The sequence below is a fragment of the Brassica oleracea genome, chromosome C3 (assembly GCF_000695525.1).
Source record: "Brassica oleracea var. oleracea cultivar TO1000 chromosome C3, BOL, whole genome shotgun sequence".
In the NCBI taxonomy this organism is placed as follows: Eukaryota; Viridiplantae; Streptophyta; class Magnoliopsida; order Brassicales; family Brassicaceae; genus Brassica; species Brassica oleracea.
The window spans coordinates 34,401,454-34,409,222 of NC_027750.1; positions in this window are offsets into that span (position 1 = coordinate 34,401,454).

Consider the following 7,769-nt stretch of genomic DNA (forward strand, 5'->3'; position numbering starts at 1 on the left):
TTTGGGTTTACCGAAGGTTAGGTTCACCAACCAATAAGAGCAAGAGCATCAGTGAACCCCCCTTTGGGGTTCATCTTCTTAATTTTTTATTATTAATTTTTTTTCCTTTTTTTGATTTAAAAAAAAAAAAAACTAACCAATCGCGGGCCGCCACGTGTCGTGGAGTCTGCGCTACAGTGATGAACTTTAGGAGAGAGGGTATCACGCAGGAGAAGCGAGACCAACCGAGTTCATCGCTTTTGCTTTTTTTAATATTTTTTTTCCTCGTAAAACGTGTGATCCTCTCCTTTAAACCTCTAATGCGCATGGCCTAAGATTTTGTTATTTTAAATTCGATATTTTTTTAAAAAAGAAATAAAATATTGTCAAATTATATTATGTTTTTAAAATAAAAAGGTAAAAAAAAAAATAGTATTAGTTACAAAAAAAAAAATTTAAACAATATTTTTAACGTCGTCAACAAAACACTAAACCCTAAATCCTAAACCCTAAACTCTTGGGTAAACCTTAAACCCTTGGATAAATTCTAAACTCTAAATCAAAAATACTACACTAAAACACTCAAGGATTTAGGGTTTAGGGTTTAGGATTTAGGGTTTAAGATTTAGTGTTTAGTGTTTTTGATTTAGAGTTTCGGATTTATCCAAGGGTTCAGGATTTACCTAAGGGTTTAGGGTGTAGGATTACGGTTTAGGGTTTACGGTTTAGTGTTTTGTTTACGACGTTAAAAATAAATAGAATTTTTAATTCTTTTTTTGTAACTACTATTATTTATTTTTATTTTATTTTTTTATTTTTTTATTTAAAAAATATAATATAACTTGACAATATTTTGTTTCATTTTCTAAAAGATATCATATATGAAATAATGAAATTTTATTGGTCGGTGCTAAGATGAACCCAAGAATAACTCTTATATGAACCGAAGAGATATGTTTATTTATTTTCGTATTGGGGTGAGTGGAGACGATCGTAGCGTTAATTAAGTTGGTTTTGTGTTAAGTTAAAGAGAAGTTGGAAACTGGTTGGAACAATTTAATTAGAGGTTAATCATACTTTTTATAATTAACTAAGTTATATTCCTAATATCTCCTATATATTAATTGAGAATCATTTAAAAAGTTATAATCTTAAATTTGTTGTAATTAAAAAGAGATCTTCCTTGGGTGTCACTTAATTAGAATAAAAATTTAACTTACGTGACATCTTAAGAATCAATTGAAAAAAATTTTGGTCCAAAATCCAATTACTAGAAAAATATATTAACCCAAAATATAAGAATCGTATATTATTTTCTTAAATAAAAGCTACAGAATTACCTAATATGATTAACATATGAATGACAATTAATGATTATTAATAATAAAGATTTGATAACAGTTTTTTTTGGATTTTCCCTCATTTTTTTTCATTTTATATTATTAAAAGAAATTAAACAATCATATTAACCATATAATAAAAAATTTAGATTTTTTCTTATATGTTATATTTTGAATTTTTAAAACGATTTTAAATTACAAAAAAATGATAAAAATCCATTTGAAAATTTTGTAATCAATGGCTTAATTTTTTTTGTTATAACAAGATACAAATGATCATAAAACCGTATTAATATTAATTTTTATTCAATAGACATTCATATCAAATAATATATATGTATATATATATATATATATACACAATATCGTTTAAATTAAACTATGTACCATTTAAAATAAATAAATATGTTAATTTTGAAATTTGCATTGAAAGAGTATTGAGACCTTAATATTTTAATTTTGAAATTTGTATCAAAAATACCACATCAAAAATTTGAGATTTGCACCCAACCATAAAAATATATGATAAGACGTAAAAAATATTTGTATATAAAATGTTCATCCCGCACAAAATGTTCCATGTAATTTAATTTTGGAATTTGCACCCAAACATAAAAATATATGATAAGAAGTTTTAATAAACAAGCTCGAGACCATATTCGTTGGGCATGGAAACAGTTATGTATAAATGATAGTTTCCTTATTAAATGAAAGAATTAAATACGTTTAACTTAATATTGTATGCATAAATATCTAATATAATTGTCTTGATACACAATTTAGTATGAGGTAAATGCGGAAAATTTATATTTAAGACTCAAAAACCAGACCAACTATCATTGTAGTACATGTTTGCAAACTATCTATGATTTAGTAATTTGAATTAAGGGTGTTCAACTCGGTAAAACCCAGACCAACTAAAACTGAACCAAATCGAAATAAAAAATTAGTTTAATTTGGTAACACCGTATAAACCGAATAGATGTTATTTCTAGAAATTGTGGTATGTAGATATGATTCAGTATATAAACCGATCAAACAATATAAACCAAATAAACTGATTAATTAAAATATAGTAGTATAGTTTTATGTAAATTACATAATATAATTATATACATGTAGTTTATTTTATTTATATGATCTTGATATTTAAGACGTTAATTTGGATAATTGACATATATGTGTCATAAATTTAGTATATTATTAACCATTTTTCTTTTCATCTTATGAATCTATAATAACTATAATTTATTTAACAATTATTTTTAATAGTTAAATATAATAGAAAAAACATTCTATTTAAAAATAAGAGTAGTATTTAATAAATTTGATTTTTAATCATATAAAATAAGTTAACAAAATGTAATAAAATATAAATACAATTTAAGTTTTTTTGGTATAAAATTGAATAAACCAAAAACCGACAGTATATAAACCAAACCAAACCAAACCAAACCAAAATAAATATGATTTTAATATGGTGTCTAATTTTTATAAACCAAAATATCAAAAAACCAAAACCGAGACTAGGCTAAAATTGAATAAACCAAAAACCGACATTATATAAACTGAACCAAACAAAAACAAATATGATTTTAATATGGTATCCAATTTTTTATAAACCAAAATATCATCGGGATTGAACAACTATACTTTGAATATATGATTTTTATGGATGTCTTACCCCACGCTTTTGCGTGAGTCTCATCCTAGTTTACTAGGATTGAGAGAGTTGAGTGACACGGTCTCAAAATCTCTATTTGCCAAGGTAAATCTTAGTTTGTTTAAAATTTTGTAAAATGTCACAAACACTTTCCCTTTTTATGGGATTTCATATATATGGAAAAAACAATATATCTTTTGCAATTTAAGAATATTGTGGGTAGTGGCATCTACTCTATTAATTTAAAATCCTGTTTTTATCTATTTAAAAAATTATCATTTAAGTTTTAAACCTATTCACTTTTCATTAAAATAAGGATCTTTCATGATTTAGATTTTTTGGATTTACACTTTTTGGATCTATTTAAAACATCATTAAAGATATTTTCCTTTGATGATTTGGACTTAATTTAAGACACATATATGTCAATTATTAAGAAACTTTTTGGTATAACTTATACCTATTACTAATATTATAACTTATACTTACAAACCTACTATATATGTGATATTGTGGATCGTAGGCCAAATATGCATAGACTATAAACTTTAGTTAATTATAACTATACGATTATTATAATATACAAGATATGTTTCAATTATAGATTACTAATTAAATATCATATGTTCAAATTCTCCACAAAATATGCGATGAGATTTTTTGCAACTTTAAAGGGAAACATGAAATTCTCAATCGGCATTTTTAAAATTACATTAAATAACAATATTCCATATTTATAGCAACTAATTAATAAAAATCACACATTTATGAAAAATAATAATCTCCAGTCTCTACTCAGTAAAATTACTTATTAAGATTTTCTAAAATGAGATATACACATTCATTTTATTAAATTTAACAACTAAATATTGTAACAAAATATAAGATTTAATAAATTGAGAGTGTTTCATTTTTAAAATTCATAAACTTTAACTTAAAATGAAAATGTTTGATTACCAATATAAACAAATAAAAAATATCTTAATTTATATTTAAAAATTGATAACCCCGCGCTTTTGGTAAAAATCTAGTTAAAGTTTATACTACGGTTCATCTATCCAGTATCCACATGTATAACATGTCTACTTTAAATCAAAGCTTCAAGTGATTTGAAAAAATGTCTTTAAGCTTCTCACTATCTTCTTCACTCTTCTTAAAGTATTCTTTTTAACCGGACCTCGTGGTCTGGTGGTATAGGAACCTCGGCTGAGGTGTCCGCCATCACGAGTTCGAGACCCGGCCACGGAATGACTTAGGTCCCCTGGTGGGTACAGACGCAGGCTGGTTCCGGGCTCAGGGGGGGATTAAGGCCGAAGGCCCGAACCCATCCTGATTAAACAAAAAAAAAAAAAAAAAAAAGTATTCTTTTTAGGTCTATGGCATAGAATGATAGAACCATGGATAAAAAATGCATGAAACTCTCTTTAAACATAAAAAAATAAGTACCGTTAAACAATTCAACAAAATTATTCATGCTTTGGAATTCAACGTTCAAAGCCTTTTTCTCCGGACAAGGGTTCTTGGCTTTTTGTTACCTGCGTGACAGCCTAACTCTGCCTACTCTCACTGTTTCTGTTACATTGATCCAGTGAGTCTATGACTCAAACTAGAAATCCGGACTACCAGATATGGATTCAAACCGATCAAGTCGTCATCAAAATAAATGGAACGAAATTCAAAACAAAAAACAAAAATAAGCGGAACGCCTACGAGCTTAGCTTCACCAGGCTCAGTTTGTTGTAGAGATCTTTGGCCTTGTCCTTCTTGGGTTAAGGTTTTGTTTCGCAAAATTTATAAATTGTATTCTCAACAAATTCTGAGAGAGACTAAAAAACGTACCAAAGCTCAAAGACAAAAAAAGGGTGAACTTTACCTGGAGAGAGAATGTGAAAAGCCCCGTTGGCGATAGATTTGAACTCTGGTCTCTTGGAGATCTACATAACGTTTTGTGCCACCTGACCACTAACGCATAGTTGAAAAATTAGCCAATAATCAAGAAAAATGGAGATACAGGGTATCAAACAACAAAGCTCAAAGAAAACTAACACACTAACTAATTTATACTATATAAAAGTTAAGGATACAAAATTATCTCCAAAATACATGGTCCTTTAATATATGTGCTAGCTATTTATAAAATACATGTATTTATATTCTTTAATATATGTGCTAGTTATATATAAAATTTTATGGATTTAAATTAATTATGACAAATATAAGGACCATGGTATAAAATATAAATATTGTTGAAGTTAAGTTTGAAGCTTTGATTTTAGAGAATAACACCTTTAAACTTCAAATATAAAGGTTTGTAAACTTTAAAATAGAGTATATTTTTAGAGATGCTTTAAGTCATTGAAAATTTCCACATAGAATTTAGAACAACTAGTCAAAATATGACAAATCATTTTTGCTATTTCTAAAAATGTCAATATTTTTTAAAAAAATATTTATTTCAAAATAAAATAGAAATCAAATTTAAATAAGACAAACTTACAAAATAAAAACATTATATATAAGTTAACATAATGAATAAAAGTTTGTTTTTTGAAAATTAACATAAAATAATTAACAAAGTAATTTTTTTTAAATGTAAGACTAATAAAAATTATAACTATATAAATTTAAACACGTGATTTTCAAATTTTAGGTTATATGACAGAACTGACAAAAAAAGTTATATGACAGATAAAATTTTAGTTTATAAGTCACTGAAAGTATCCACATATGATTTAAAATCATCAATCAAAATATTGTAAATCATTATTTTAATTTATTATCTTTAAAATGATAAGATTTCCAAAAATTTTGTTTTAATAAAAAATAGAAATCCATATAAAAATAAGGTAAGTTAACAAAAGAAAATTTGTTAAAAATAAAAATTAATTTGATATAGATACTAATTTTGGAAAATTAACATAAAATTGACTAATAGTTCTATTTATATAAAAAAAGAAAAAATAGGGAATTTTTTTTTCTAAGCTACAAATTTTTTTATATAATATAGATTGCATTATTCTCTCACGCAACCTACACCAGTTTCTATTCATAACTATGGATGTTAACAAGAGCAAAGAACTTACGCATAACTCGATTCGACAGAAAGAGGTTCATCAAAAGTTCTAATTGAAAAACTAGAAGATAAGAGAGAAGTTGGAGGGGTGAAATGAAATATGTATGTATTTTGATAGTAATGGATTCGTGAAAAGCTATATTTGTAAGTGGTGGTTTTCATTTGTAGTTCAACTGTCTCTTGTTTTTTATACTAAGCCTCCTAATACTTACTTTTCAGATGTCTGGGCTGCCTTTAAGTGGTGAAAAGCATGATTACTATGCCGTATATCCAATTACTGGAAAAGTATTGAATGTTAGGATAACCAATAAGGCTCAAATCGGAAATAACACGGCCATTCAAGATATTATAAAAGTTTAAAACTCGAATGTGGAAAAGAGTACACAAACAGTTTATCATAGCGTTACGGACATGTCATGATTATGACAGATCAAGTAAGTAGCCTATGTCCTATATACCTATAGTGCATTATATTTTACATCTATTTACTGAAACTTTTTACTTTGTACATGATCCTGATGGAACTCACGTGAGTGGATTGTTAATAAATTTGTTTTCTATTTTGTTGCAATCTGTCATTACTCAATACACTATGGGTATATCATAATGCACTATATGACGCAATACACAAATTGGGGCCGGTATCTTTAACCCATTGATATTTTTACATCTTTTTTAAACACTTTTTTATTTTTTTTGAAACACTGATATTTTTACATCTATAATAGTAATTGGAGGTAAAATTGCTTCATTCCACTTCTATTTCTATCTTTAACCCTGACAAGAGAGTCTTCATCTTTGTATACCACAGAATAAAGTCTTAAGATCTGTGAGGGCTGGGAGGCTCTCTGGAAAAGAAACATCAACCAAAACCTAGTCGTCAAGGTGAAGAGACACAAGCATCACAGATATATAAAGACATATGGGCAAGCTAAAAGGCTCCGCATACCACGTGAGATAGAACCACAATTCACGAACCTTGCTATCAATTCCATTTAATAAGAACCTGAATTCAGGAAAAAGAAAGTACAAATTCAGAAACATATCATATACGTTACAGAAGGTTTTCATGAACTTTTCTTTAAATCGTTTTTTTTTTAAATGGGAAAAAAATTTCATTTTTTTGATTTTGTTGTTGTAAAACATTCAAAAATAAAATATTTTGATTCCAAATATTCAATAAATAATTAAATAAAATTATAAAAGAAATTTTTTTTTATTATTTATCCATTTAATGAAACTTATTTCGGCTATTTTGATTTTTGGGAACTATTTCATAGACAAAAACTTAATATTGAATATTTAGAAAAAAATTCCAATAATTTTAATCTACTTATCTGTTTTGCTAATCTATATTATAATAGATGAGTTTTTGCTAACTCCTCAGCCCACCACGTCACGTTTTGTGGGCCCCATTTTTAAAAAGTGTGAGAAAATGTCAAGTATATGGCTCGAACCCGGGTTATTGAGATATAAACACCAACATTTATACCACTAAGCTAAATGATACATTGTACATTGATGGTCGAACCTAATATATATTTATGAAGGTCGGAAGCTCTTGCTTCTTCGGCTTCCTCTGAGGGTCGGGCCTACAAGTGCGTTATAGGTTTCATTTTTAAATGAGATTCATCACGTTATATGAAAAAAGCTCAAGTTTGCAACAATTATAGTTTTCTCATATTGTAAACTGTTGTCGTTTAACATGAGTTTG